Raw genomic sequence first — 14731 nt, 5'->3', positions numbered from 1 at the left:
CGTGCAAGATTTCTGGCCGGAGGTCGGACGGCACAACGAGAAAAAAGGTTTCTTTGTAGTGCTGAAAGTTTCTCTTATATAGGACGCGATTGCGAATGCTGTAGGAGGATAAACCCCGTGTGAAAGCACGTGGGATAGCTACATCAAGGCCTTCGATATGCTCAATAAGCGGCCGTAAACCGGGGTCAGCCTGTTAACGCTGGGCCATGTCGGTGGTCGTGACTACGGAAAGAAATGGTAAGTCGTCTTCGCTGTCGGGAAAGGCAGTATCAACTGGTGTACGCGACAAGCAATCGGCGTCATTGTGCTTACGACCACACTTGTATACAACCGTAATGTCGTACTCATGGAGACAGAGGCTCCACCTTGCAAGCCGTCCAGAGGGGTCTTTGAGGTTGGCTAGCCAGCATAACGAATGGTGGTCACTCACAGCCCTAAAAGGTCGGCCGTGAAGATAGGGTCGGAACTTACCTAGTTATCGCCCAAACTACTGCGAGACATTCCTTTTCCGTGGTTGAGTAGTTTGCCTCTGCTTTTGAAAGAGAGTGACTTGCATAAGCAATAACTTTCTCAGTGCCATTTTGCCACTGAATCGGAACGGCAGCGAGTCCAAAATTACTGGCATCGGTATGAATATCCATAGCAGCGTTTTCGTCAAAATGGGCAAGTATCGGGGCGGCCTGCAGTCGCCGGCACAACTCATTGAAAGCATCCTCTTGATCATCTTGCCAAGCAAAAGGAACATTGTCTCGGGTAAGACGCGTAAGAGGCTCGGCAATCACTGAAAAATTCTCTACAAAACACCTGTAATAGGCATAAAGACCCAAAAACCTTCTAACAGACTTCTTGTCGGTTGGGCGCGGTATGTAGAGGGACTTGGACTTGGAGAACGATAACGGGAAGAGGTAATGACGCGGGACCCGTATTGTGGGACGTCTGGAGGATTCGTATGCGTCGACAGGTACTCTTCGATTTCGGGTGGCCGTTCACCACTCCGAGGACATTGTGCAGTGGATGGAAGCCACGAAGTCCGGCGCGGTGGTACGGACAGAACCTCAACATGTGACCGGCCTCACCACAGTGGTAACAAAGGGGCCGATTGTCAGGGGCACGCCAGATGTCAGTCCTCCGAAACCGTGCCTCGGCTAGAAGAGGAGGACGGCGCGAGCTTGGATCAAGATTAGGGGTGTCCACTCTGGCTCTGGGAGAGTCGTATCCACTATAGTGCTGGTCTGGATGAGGCACAGTGGGGTTCACTCTTGGAGGATCACAGAGGGTATGCTGCTGAAGCACAGATGCGTGCGTTGGCACACTCGGTGGCGGTGGCTGCACACCAGGCACAGACGGTTCTGAGACGGCTTGCCTGATTTTTTTGCAAACCACCTCCGCGAGTGATGGAATCCTCGACGACGACGTTAGACCCTGTAGCTGAATGTGTCTCAGCTCTTCTCTGACCACAGATCGAATAAGCTCCCTTAAGGCATCATCAGAACCGTTGAAGCCGGAACCATAGACGACTGGTGACATGGCGGACAGGTTACGGCTATAGTGCTGAGCCCTGTGTCAAAGTATTTGTTCTATCATGGTGGCTTCCATTAGAAAATCTGATGCCGTGCCAGGTGGATTGCACACAAGCCCAGCAAATAGTTCTTGTTTCACCCCACGCGTTAGGTGGCGCACTTTCTTCTCCTCTGACATATTTAGATCAGCACGCCTAAAAAGGCGGATCATGTCCTCGTAGTACATTCCAATACTTTCGTTAGGGGCTTGGCAGTGAGATTGCAGTGCCGGCTCCGCACGCTCTCTTCGGTCGTTGGTGGTGTAGGTCGCCAACAGCTGGCGACGAAAGAGGTCCCATGATGATAGTGTCGTTTCGTGGTCCACGAACCACGTCCGCGCTGAATCTTCGAGAGCAAAGTACACATTATAAAGCTTCCTTTGCTCATCCCAGCCGTTGTAATTGGTGACCCGTTCGAATTGGTCCAGCCAGTCTTCAGCGTCCTCTTAAAGCTCGCTATGGAAGGACGGTGCCGTTCGAGACTGGAGGACGATGAACTGGGGGAAGACTCACCGTTAGCCGCAATGTTCATGTTGGATCTGTGCATGTTGGCCACAGGCGCGCAGGAAAGAGGCCTGAACTCTGGCGACTGACCTCGAAGGCGGCGGCTGCAACTGCGATGGACCGGTGTCAAATTCGTGGTGGCTCTCGGTTGCCCTTGAGGGGTGGAACTCAGCAAAAAGGGACATCGTACCCCGCAACTCCACCAGAAAATGTAACGAGTACAAGGCAGCGAACACTGGACCGATCAGTTCCACACACTGCACTCAGTTTCGTTCTCTTCTTTCTTGGTTCCGAGAGGCGCGCGGCAATACCGTGACCAATACCTGCAAGTGATCACTGATGAATGTCATGCGTGCTCTTCTTTCCGATCTGTGCACTCTAGCAGCACACAAGGCGCTGCAAGTACTGGACACACTGCATCCAGTTCTTACGGCTTTACAGCAGAAGGCATCATGGCTCCGTCGAATATGTCTTTTCAAAAGAAAGTCAAGCAAGCTTTTATTTTTCAGTGGAATGCCAGTGGCCTCCAGTCCAGAATTTCAGATATTCGGCAATAGGTTTACAAATATCACTTCCCCATTTTGGATTTTGTGAACTGAATCTAAGAAAAGTTTTGCGAATATCTGTTTATGAGGCATTTGGATCTCCAACACACAATAAAACCAGCAAGGTCATCGTTTATATTCGGCGTGAACTTGCATATGTGCTTCGTATGTGCAGTGCATTGATCGGACAATTTTTAAAGCACGAATTGAGGATGCCAGCACAGAAAGATTCTCCGTAGGTTTTGAAGAAATAATTAAGTTGGCAATGGAAGGTGCAACTTGTTCATTTAACCGAGTTGCAAACTGCACCGATTTTGACATCGCGTTACGACTGCAATCACTTCGGCAGAGGGCAGAGCGTAGATACAGATGCACAAAGTTGCACTTAGACCTCAGAGAAGCAAGGCGCATGCAGAAGAAGATTCAGCGCAAAATTTAAGCACTGCAGACACGATGCTGGAGGTCTTTTTTTGAAAAGCTAGATCCACGCAAGCCTTTGTCATGCGTTTGGAGCGTCATTCATGGCCTTTGCATGTCCCCTCAACAGCGTCTCCCATTCAAATCTCTCACGCCCCACCCAAGACGCAATAAGGTAGAAGTAGTCGAAGATTTGTGCGCGAGATTAACAGTCGCATAGAACCCATCCACAACACTGTATTTCTGCGGTGTTCCACCTTTGCGGTATTCACGGATCGACCTTACCCTTCTCCATGGAGGAACTCACTCGATGCTGCACTGGCATGTTGCAGAGAGTTATCATCGCCAGGACTCGATGGTGTGACATACTCCGCACTATCTAACCTTGGCCAGGAGGCTCGACAGTATTTTTTAAGAGAGAGAGAGAAAAAAATAAACTAGAAAGGCAGGGAGGTTAACCAGGCGACGCCCAGTAAGCTATCCTACACGTGGGAGGGGGTAGAGAGCGTACTCTTAAAGCCTTGAACTCAACCTCGAATCCTTTAGAACTTAAAAAGCGCCTTCACTGAGTTCCTTTGTGATGAAGGAGTCATCCAAGGGCCCAGAATCGTAGCTTCAGTAAGAGCGCGAGAGTCCAAATGGCGAAGTGTAGCAGCCAGGAAGGCACGTCCACACTGAAACTGAGAGCAGCCACAAGGTATGTGCGCAATAATTTCAACCCACCCATACTACTCACACGTTGGAGAGTCAGCCATTCCGATGAGATGGGAATAGGCGTTTGTAAATGCCACTCCCAGCCACAGGTGACAGCATTGTAGCATCAGAGCGGGGGAGGCTGTATGGTACCTGCAGTTGAGGTAACCGGTCAAAGTAGTGTGAGCGGGACGCCCAGTCTCCAGGCGTAGACCATGATTGTCTAGTCACGTTTCAGGAGATCAGTCGCAGGTGCCTTTCTGCGTTGGCTCATGTTAGTGGTATTTCGACAATGTTGGTTGTATCGTGAGCTGAGCAGCATCGTCAGCCAAGTTGTCAACAATTCCACTATGGCCTGGTATCCACTGGTAGATTCGGGACCCTCTTGTAATGCCTGGTGGTGCATATGTCAAACCTCTGCTACAAGTTGCTCATAGTTGCCACGGCTCAAGACCGATTGAATCCATTTTAGGGCAGGTTTGGAATCACAGAACACAGCCCATTTTTGAGGAGCATGGTGTGATGGCACAGTTCCTAATGAATGGAAGACCAGTCATCTGGTTCCACTTCTGAAACCGGGAAAATCGCCACTCGACCTCGCACCATACCATCCATTTGCACTGGCTAGCTGCATCGGCAAAGTCATGAAAAAGAAATGTTACTAACACACATCAAATGATACCTGGAGTGATACCAAATTTATTCATATTTTATGTCCGGGTTTTGCCGTGGCCGCTCCTTTATCGACAATGTGGTTGACCTTGTAACGTCTATGGAGCACATAAAGGCTTTGGAAAGATTGACAGTAGCATTGTTTTTGGACATCAAGGGTGCCTACGACAGCGTAACACATAAGGCCATTTTGGACGCCTTGGTAGATGCTGAGATCGGAGGCCGCGTGTTCGGGGGGATATGCAGCTACCTGTCAGAGAGTTCCCTTTACGTCCATACTAAAGGCGTACCAACGTTTCTACATCGAAGTTCACGTGGAGTTCCACAGGGTGGAGTGCTGAGCCCAACTCTCGTCGCCCTCGTAGACTTACTACCACAATCGGCTCAAATCTCCATCTGTGCAGATGATATATGTATTTGGGCATCAGTGTGACTTGTCCCCAAGTTTGTGCGAGGCTGCAGCAAAAGTCTTCAACGATATTGACGTCATACCTTCATCTGCAAGGCCTAGATATTTCGACCGAGATGTATTCCCTTGTGGCATTCACACGTAGTAAAACAGTGTCACGTTACCCCGTATACATCAGTGGCAAATCCATTCCCTATGAGAAAAGCCATAGCTCTTCGCTCCTGCAGAATAATTCAGAGTTATTGCTTTCTTTCAGAAAGTGCTTTCAGAGAGTGCATTTCTAATTGTGAACATGTATCACACCTTTTTCCCTTAAACAATGCCGTTGTGATGATGTTCAATGTATGGGAGCCTGTGTCTCGTCAAGCTGTCTTTTATGGCAGGGTTTTCTGCAGGCCTCTAGTGTTTTGTACCTTTTATGGGACACAAATAAGCGCATTATTATTATTATTATTATTATTATTATTATTATTATTATTATTATTATTATTATTATTATTATTATTATTATTATTAATGAAAGCTTCCTGCATACATTATGTAATTCGACGGATGTGACATTTTTGATAAATTTTAGACATCTATATTAAACCTTTATGATTCTAGGCACTGGCAAAGGCTCCTAAAAGTATTTCTGTTTAAATTTTGTCTCCTGTTCCTTTATTTTTTAGCCTTTATAAATAAACTTCAGGCGAGGGGGCGCAATTTAAAAGATTCCTATAGAAGAAAACGAAAGGAATTAAAGGACGCCACATGGAGTGGTTCAAGCGGTGGAGCAAAATCAAGGTGGCCCTACATGAAGCAGACGAGCTTCATGAGAGACATCCTGACCACGTCGGTAAACTACCATAAGCATGGTGGAACGATTTAGTGGAATTTTTGTAATCAGCGGTAGAAAAATACCTTGAACAGAGGTCGTAGTTAAGATGACAGGCCGCTGCGCGGGAGGAGAGTGGACTGGAGCTGCTTACCCGTTCCCCCTATTTTTGTTAGTTAGCCTTTCTCATTATTATTTTTTTACTGTTTTCGAGCGGACGCATCCGGTCGCTTGTCGAGTTGTCTCGCTTGAAGAGAGGAAAAAGAGGAATGGCAGTCGGCCCACAGCAAAGGGACGAGATCGGACGAGGTGTATTGTAGGCTGTAGAGCAGAGCCAGCACAGTCCTATTGATGTTTTTAAGCACCGTTTATGAGCGCGGGCACCTTGATGGGACGCATTTCCGCGTACCGTTCGTCTTGTGTCGCTGACCGCGGCTCACCGCTTGGACCCTGTTGGAGAAGTCGCCAAGATCGCTGGGGGGGATTTGTTTAGGCACATCTCGTTAAGAAGATTTCTGTCGGGAGTACGTATGTATGAGCCTGTCGAGGGTTAACGACAGAGAAGGGTGCCGGTTTCGGACCAGAAGGTTTCTCTGTGCCCCTGGGCGCCGCTTTGACGCCGTGTGCCGCCTTGTGCCTATATGGCTGAGTCGTACCGTCCCGTGACTCTCGTGAGAGGCGGCATCAAGGGTTTCCTGAAAGGTTTTGGGAGAGCGGGAGAGTGACGTTTAGGGCCGCTTCCGCACTGCCTCTAGCAGACAAGCGTGCGCTCTCGAAAGCGGTTAAAATATTTTTTCCTCGCTTTGCTTACCACCAACAGGTTCAGATGCCATCTCCTGTATATCGGTTGTGTTCATTTTGTTTTGTTTATTCTCCGACCTGCAGTTGAGAGAGTGTTGAGAGTTGAGAGGGGAAACTGCATACAGTGCTGTAGAACGCATGTGCTGGTGGAGAGGGAAATTACCTCGTGAGTGCCGACATGCCATTGACTTCTTTTCCAACATTTTTTTTTCTACAACAAAACATCCGCGTACCTATTATCCATGCCAAAACAATCTCGTATAGGTAATATATGATCCCCAGTATGGGGGTTCGGTGCACCTGACGTCTACTTGGTGCCAGGTGGGTCAGGTAGCTTTTATTTTTGTTTTGTTAGAGATGGTTGTGGGCGAGCTTTCAGTAAATGCTGAACCATGAAGCCGCACAAAACTGCAACTAAGAGCGGCTAAAAAAGCGTTTAGCTGAATGAGAAGCTGTGGATGCTCGAATTGAGGCAGTGCGAACTGCAATTGCTGCTCAGCAGCCAATGGACGACACAAAGCATTTTTTGTTGTCCTTACATGCAGCTATGTTAAGGGTACCAAGAGATGGAAAACCATCTTAGGATGGAGATGACGAATCTTTTGTATACTTATGCTGGGGGTATGTACCCAACAAACCTAATCATTTGGAGACCCTAACATTAACTAACCTAATTATTGCAAGTCCTCAAATTAACAACGGTTTTCTTGTATAAAATGTTCTTTATTTTATGCAGAAGAATAAAGTTATCGTTTCACGTACAGTAAAACAAAATGGATTTCTTCCGCACATCACAGCCGCAGCCCAGCAGAGGCTTGCTGCCATGGCACAGCACCAGCACCACTGGTGAAATAAGCACAAAATAAGTCTCGTGTGTTCGCGGCTGACCGGCTGTAATTGTGCCCAGTTGGTGGCTGCTGGTCGATCAGCCCTCGTCCATTTCCACTTGTGCTACTACTAGCCTCTTCATCGCAAGTAGTTGACATGTAGGTAGCGTCATCCTGCAGAAAATTGTGCAGCGCGCAGCAAGCAATGTAATCTACATTGTGTGGCAGAAGATTTATGGTGCGGTGGAAAATCCGGAACCTGGATGCATAATCCCAAAGGTGTTTTCCACACACCTCCTGAAATGTGAATAGGAAACAATAAAATTTACACGATGACTAATCTTTTTTTTTTTTTAAGTTAAAGATGTTGAGCACCATATTCACCTCGCTCGGCTTAGCCGATAATTGAAGATTTGTTTTTCCTCACTTTGACCCCTGCCAGAATAAGGGCGCAGAAAGTCCGGGCAAAGCTGGAAGGCTTCATTCCCCATAAATACGTGGGGTGCCAGGGTATTGTTGCCTGGCAGGTTTGCTGGGCTACGGAGGCCAAGACATCCAGCCTCCATGCACTTGCCAAAGCATGAAACACTCAGTGTGCCCCCACATCAATGGCCACATACTTCAGGTCACTATCCACAACCGCCATGAGCACAATATGAGTACGTGCCCTGTAACCAGAATGTCTCATAACAAAGTGCAGCCACCATTTACTGCACGGAAACGAAGATCTATATACCTTGTAGTTGTAGTAGAGGCTGCTTGAGTGTGGCGGTGCCTGAATCTGTACGTTTGCCATCGACTGCGCCGACGCAGTTCGGGAAGTTGCATTTTTGCCTGAAGCCTTCGGCAACCTGCTCCCATTTTTCAGTTGTTGCGACCTAGAATAGAACCTTTGCATTTTACTGGACATTTTTTTAGCAATCAAGATGTACTTCAAATCTTACCACATGTTTCATGCAATTGCAAAGCATTCACTTCTACAACCTGTCAGTTGCGCTGCATTCATAGAATTCAGGACCCAACTCGCCCAACGAATTGTCGTACTGACATGTCTTCCTGTCCTTGAGGCAGGCTGGCTTTAGCGTTGTAAATTCAAACGACAGGGGAACGAGTATATAGCTTTCTTTTTTTATATATAATCATGTGACCTACATGACTGTGACGTCACAGCCATCTCGCGACTGCTGAAGCCGAAACAGGTGCGAAAAGAAATTCGATTATAAATAATTCAGCGGTCGTATGCAAATATCACGTGGTGATCCGTGTACAGTAATGTCTTAAGCACCATTACAAAAGATGAAACGCGAACCCAAACATTTTTGTGTATATACTCCTTTAAGGTAGTGAATGTTACAAACACTGCTATATACAAACAGCAAGCAAGCCTAGCTGTACATGTGCATAAATAAATGTGTGCATGCGCAGAATATATACCTTCAGGTACAAAGGTTGCAAACTGCTCCAGAACAGTCGGCATGTTGAGTGCACAATGGAGGACACTGTGAATATTCCTACGCGGTACTCCATTGAAACATCTTGCATAAACATACCGGATGCCAAGTACCCAGAAAAAATTCTTTGACATTGCTGAGGTTTTCAGTGTAGATTAGTTTGAGTGCATATTTTATATGCTTCATTGTCATAAAATGAAAGAAGATAAACCAACAACACAAAAGGACCTCTCCATGACACATGAGCTATATAAAATGAGAAAAGTTTAAGGAGAACCAGCGTGAATGGATAAGACATTAAGTGCAAACATTTTTAGAGGTCTAACATAGTTTAGGATTCCTACCTGAGGGTCACTGCAAGCCTTGCTTGTGATGGGATTGGCTCTCTCGCAACATGAAGCTTCGTGAGAGGCTCCTCGACAAGCAAGCGCAGCTCTTCAAATGTCTCACGTGTCATCTTGAAATACTTCCTGAAATATGTCAGGTCACCAGACATAAGCATCGGCATCTGTAAAGAGCAACTGCAGTATTAAAAAAACGAGCAAAACGGTTAAAAAAAAAAAGAAAAAACGCCTGCAAAATGGTTTGTGCAGCATGAACTTGCCACAGTATAAAACTCGGACTCTTGCTTCCGGTTCTGCCAAATCGGCCCCGTCCACCACAGCCTCGGGCTGGGCGTATTCATCGACTGTTTCCTCTTCCTCGGGAGGTAATAATGCTCCAAAAGCAAGAGAAGATTACTGAAGCCATCAGCCGGATGGAGCCGAGTGTCGGCTTGACTGTCCACCTGATCGAACACAGTGCGACTTGCTTCTTCGAGCAAAAGCCTCTTCTTTTCGTAAAGAAAGAGTTCCTCGAAGAGCATGAGTGTCAAGTTTTTCATTTTGAACGTGCAAAAATGCCACGGCCGCCGAAGGTGCGAAAGTACAGCGACCCCGTGCAGACGCTCGAACACAACACTACCACTCGCAGTTGCATACAAAAATGAAAGTTTCAAGAATAGTTTTTCGCCTAAATGTAGGTTATACATAAATGAAAAGATATCATACAATAAAATAAAGACAATACATCATGTTTGGCATTTATTTTCTGAAAATAATTTTTTCGGAACCATCAGGACGCTGTCAAGCCGTCAAGAATGTGAAACGGGCTACAGTGCGACAGGGCCAATTTTGTCCTGGGCGTCGCAGCATGTGAAACGGGCTTACGAAATATGTTGGCAGAAACTAAGACGTACGACAGTGCAAGAGGGGAGCGTACAAGGAGGCAGCAATTACGGGCAAGCAAAAGGTTGTGTAAGGATAATGCAAGGCAGAGAAGAATGACAGCTCTTTTTCTAGCAGGGCAGCTGACGGTGTGTTAACACATTCATCGTTTTGCTTGTTGATAGCGAAATCTCAATGCCATTGTTGCGGAGGGTAATGTGTTAGAATATGCTTTCAAATGCTTTGAGCGACTTCTGCTGACGGACTACTTTGGTCACACCGATGAAAACCGTTTTCTCCGGCAAATTATCGTTTTGCATATATTCTATTTCTTGAGTTAAAACCAAAATTCCAATTTTAATTTCACTGTTTGCAACTTCAATTCTGTTTTAGTTCAATTCCAATTTCCCAATTCTCATTAAAACTTAATTTCCAATTGTATTTTTTTCCGAGTCATCCCTTTTCTACTTCTACCAGTCCACACCTGTTAGCGTTCCTAAGTGAATCATCGGACAAGCTCCAAATGCTGTTTTTTTTTTTTATGTAAACGGTTAGTGCTGTCGCATTAAGAATTTTTACCTCGTTGACCACTGTCACATTGTGCACAACAGCAGATATCTTTATGTTCCTTTTTCAACTATGAAGCTACTCAAAACATTGTTTCAAACATGAATGTCAGAGGTGTTTCATTGAATTCCCTTGCATCAGCAGTAGTTTTCAAATGACATTCTAGAATTATCAGGTCTGCTTGTGTGAAGCCTTATTATAAGCTAAAAAACAGACTCCTACCATGTGGGAAAATTATATCCCACTCTCAACACCTTTAATGCCGTAGCGCAGTGGCTTACGTGGTGGGTATTAGTGGTGTTCACTGCTGAGTGCAATTGCCTTTGATGGCAAACATGATCCACTCCCTTGGTCTCAGTTAGAGAAGAATCCCGAGGCATTGAAGGTACCCTTTATAAGAATTCCAGTCCAGCGCAGTGTGGGCACACCAGCTATGCAATGCACTCTAAGGCAGCACTAAATTTAACTTCTTCAGGCAGGCCAGGGTTTTGTGCTCTCAAAACATGCTACCAATACACCTGTTATATGCCGTGAGGAAGCGCCTGTCGTGAACAAGCAGGGACAGTGGCTTCACAGTGCGAAGTGGAGTCTATTAAAAGACAGGCTCTAGTAAAACTGGGGCTGGCACCAAGCTTCAGTACACCTCATGCAAAAAACTGGCACCCATTGCATTGACTGTGCACGTTTCCACCATGTTGGGAGATTACGGAAACTGCATTATATGGTAGTGCGGGATTAGCGATGGTATATGTCATCGTATAAGGTGTCCAAATACTGCTTTGTACCTTGCTGTACAACTACGGAAACAAGGCGGGGCTGCTCGTTTCGTGCCTGGAGCACGATACGAGGTCAGTGGTAAGCTTCTTGCGACTGTTGAGTGCTTTTCAAATGGTAATAATTAGATTGCAAGAAAGGGCCACAAAAAATGAGTTGTTTGCTTATCTTGTATTTGCCTAGGAGCATTTAATCCTGCCTGCTAGCAGTAACGGCATACTATGTCGGTCAGTTAGTAGTTTCTCATACGGGATTACATTAAATTTGCATCTGCCGCTCGGCTTCATGTGCCCGTTTTTTATTCTTGGCATTCAGCTTGTTTTTTTTTTATGCAAGTCTTTTGTTGACAAATAGTGAGCGGATCCACAATGGACCTTCGCGTAGCCCCGGTGGGTTGGCCGTCAGTCATTTACCTCTTGTGGTCGGCTGTTTGGTCTTCATGTACTTTGCGATCTAATTTTCCAAGTGGAATCGTCCGAGCGATGGTGTGCACCCACAGAGTAGCATTAGCAGTAATGTTAAGGCCATTTGGTATCGTGCAGCACAGAAATGCAAGCAGCAACACCAATTATCACGCCCCTTTTTTAACGCGAAGCTACACCAGGGCTATGAGGCACATAGCAGCAGCAGGATACAGATTAATTTGGACCACCTGGGGTTCTTTAACATGTGCCGAAACCTCAGCAGCCGCCGTGTGTGCCTCGTCTTTCTTCATCCTCGTCATCTGGCTGATTTATTATTCTTCAAGACAGTCTACCAAATGACCCAGGTTTCAACTCTCCCTCAGCACACGCGTTTTTGTTTTTCTCCGCTGTCGGAAAAACGGCCGCCGTGGCCGGGATCCAGCCCAGATACTTTTGCTAAGCAGCGTAACGCCTTTGAGCAGCCTTAAATTCTTTAGAAATTAGCAAGCTTCACTAAGATGTGCTCAGTTATCGAGTTGTGATCATGATATGACGTCGTTCTTGCAATGCAGGCGTGAACCCCTTACCTTAACTCAACAATATAATTGTCGACGCAAAACGAAAACAAATGATCTGAGACCTCAAATGAAGAACAGAGTAAGTCTGACATAATAAAAAAAAAGATATCCTTGTCCAGTGCACTCCCTGGTCTTTGATGTCGGCAGGCAGACATATACGACAATGTTGTGAATTTCTTCGCTGTTGGTGCCTCTTTGACTACATTTTCAAAGCATAGGTGGTATTTGTCGCGTGGAAATATGAGCAACACAGAAACATTCAAGGATCACTCATTGCCCATTTATTTCTCAGAGCAAGGCAAGAGCGGAAGCTAGTTGATGTTCCATTATGAAGAAATGGCATCTTTCTGTGTTCACTTCTTTCTGCGCCACTTAGCATGATTTCTTCACTATTCACCATCAAACCGAGGAAGGTACTCACGTGTTCCACATAAGACAATCCCGTGACCGCAGTCCTCCAACATGGCGTTGCTTGCTCGTTTTTGATTTGCCTCTGGTAGATGGCAGCACTTTTGCATATTGAAGGCGGTGCCTCCATCCTGTACGCCTGCACTTTCCTTCTACATTGAGGCACCCTACTTTTAAAAAAACAGCACTGCATGAACATGTGTTGCAACAATATTTAGAACTAAATGAAAATATGGGGAAAACACAGCTTGCATTTTGTAGTGATCGTATGGTGGAAGTGCTATGGTATAAGACATTTAGGCTACCTCGGTGTGCATCCATTTTCAGTGCTGAGTGTTACGCAGTATGTATGGCTCTGGAAAAATTAAGTGAGAACACCGAGAACAGTATCATTTACGCTGATTCAATGAACATACTTATCTCGCTTCGTCCTAGAAATGCAGTTACATCATTATTCGGGTAAATTAGGATCATTGTTGTGTTCGATGACGTTATGCACAGTATGATGTCGCCAAGCGCAACACAGTGTAAAACATTGCTGGGTTCTTAGCCATGTTGGAATAGATGGCAATGAAAAGCTGATACATATGCTTCACGAGCTTGACACACAGATATAAGGGAAGTTAAAATTCCCTACAAAGATGCAGTACAGTTAGTGGGCTCTAAGCTGAAAGATAAGTGGCAGTCTAAGTGGAATCCCAGATTAAATAATAAGCTACTCCCAGTAAAACCTATCATAGCAGGATAGAAGTCATGCTCACACCAAGAACGATTCATTAAGTTATTTTATGTTGCCTTTCCACTGGACACATGCAGCCCACATGCAGTCTTGTTGTAGAAAGAGACACCAGCAGCATGCAGGTTGTGCGGACAAGTGGCCACTGCAAATCACATTTTATGTTAGTGCTCAAAGCTGTATTTTGCACTGTTCTGAATTATACCTTTTGTTGATATGTTAAAATAAGCCACTTTATCAAACTGATACTTTAACTGTGGTTGGGTCATGATGACTGTAGTTGCATAAGCGCCATAAAACACAACACAGCAGTTCCTTCTGCACTGAGGTTTGTTTAAAAACTATTAAACCTTTGGTCGACAGAAATACATTTATTTATATGCTGGCACAAAACTCTAATATCCTTCAAAGTAGTCTCCTTGGTAATGCACACACTTCTCCCAACGCTTCTGCCATTCTTGGCAACACTTCTGGGATGAGTCTTTTGGAATTGAGATCAGCCGGGCCGTAGCGTTCCCCGTGATTCTGGACCTGCCGCGCTTTTTTCTTGGCGTAGGGAGTGTCGGATGTTTCCACTGTGACGACTGCATCTTGGTTTCTGGGTCGCACTCAGACGGCGTTTCTTTTGCTTCATTGTTAGCAGTTTCGGTAGGAATTTTGCGGATGCTCTCCTCATGCCCAACTCCTCAGTTAAAATTGAATGTACGAATCCAGTGCCTACTCTTATCTCATGCGCAAGCTCTCGGACAGTGATGCAACGGTCCTCCATGACCAAAGGCTGCACTTGCTGAGGGACATTTTCATTCCAGCTTGTTGATGGTCTGTCTGAACACGGGTCACTGTCCCTTGATGTGCAGCCATATTTAAAGTGGTTTTACCACTCCTTTATTCGTGAATGGCATCATCTCAGAAAGGCTGTCTTGCGAATAGTTTCGGCTTGGGTATCGCCAAGCTTGTGGCCAAATTTTATCGTTTGGCCGCGGTAAAATTTACTGGAATGCTCACTTATAGGCAGACTGCCAGCGACTGATGCTTTCTGCGGGCCGGAAAAATATTGCACCTGTGAATGAATGTCCCCTCTCCAGTGAAGGAAGTTTCCCATATTTTATTTAAGCTCAATATTTTTTGAACGCACCTCATATAAATGTGAACTGAATTGTACGAATGCTAGAAGAGACACCTTTGCGTCAGGAAATGTTAATTAGCTTTTTTATGAGCTAACATTGTCAATAAAGGCCTTGTGCCTATCATTTTGCAGCATCCTATATGGTTTGGAATATAAGCTTTCCTGGGGAGTACATTTTTATTAGCATTTTTGAGACTGTAATATGTGTAAGGACCAGCGTGTGGCCTCAGACTGCATAC

The 14731-nt window shown here is 45.7% G+C and overlaps 1 protein-coding gene across 4 annotated transcripts in view; it reads left to right on the top strand.

The window, feature by feature from the left end:
* Positions 1 to 14731, top strand: part of LOC146207105 (uncharacterized) — a 74377-nt gene that overhangs the window by 16352 nt on the left and 43294 nt on the right. The window lies entirely within an intron of this gene.

This window comes from Amblyomma maculatum, chromosome 1 (genome assembly GCF_055883805.1).
Source record: "Amblyomma maculatum isolate TAMU_Amacu chromosome 1, ASM5588380v1, whole genome shotgun sequence".
In the NCBI taxonomy this organism is placed as follows: Eukaryota; Metazoa; Arthropoda; class Arachnida; order Ixodida; family Ixodidae; genus Amblyomma; species Amblyomma maculatum.
Note: the sequence above shows the minus strand (reverse complement) of the source record. Positions and strands in the feature narration are given on the sequence as shown.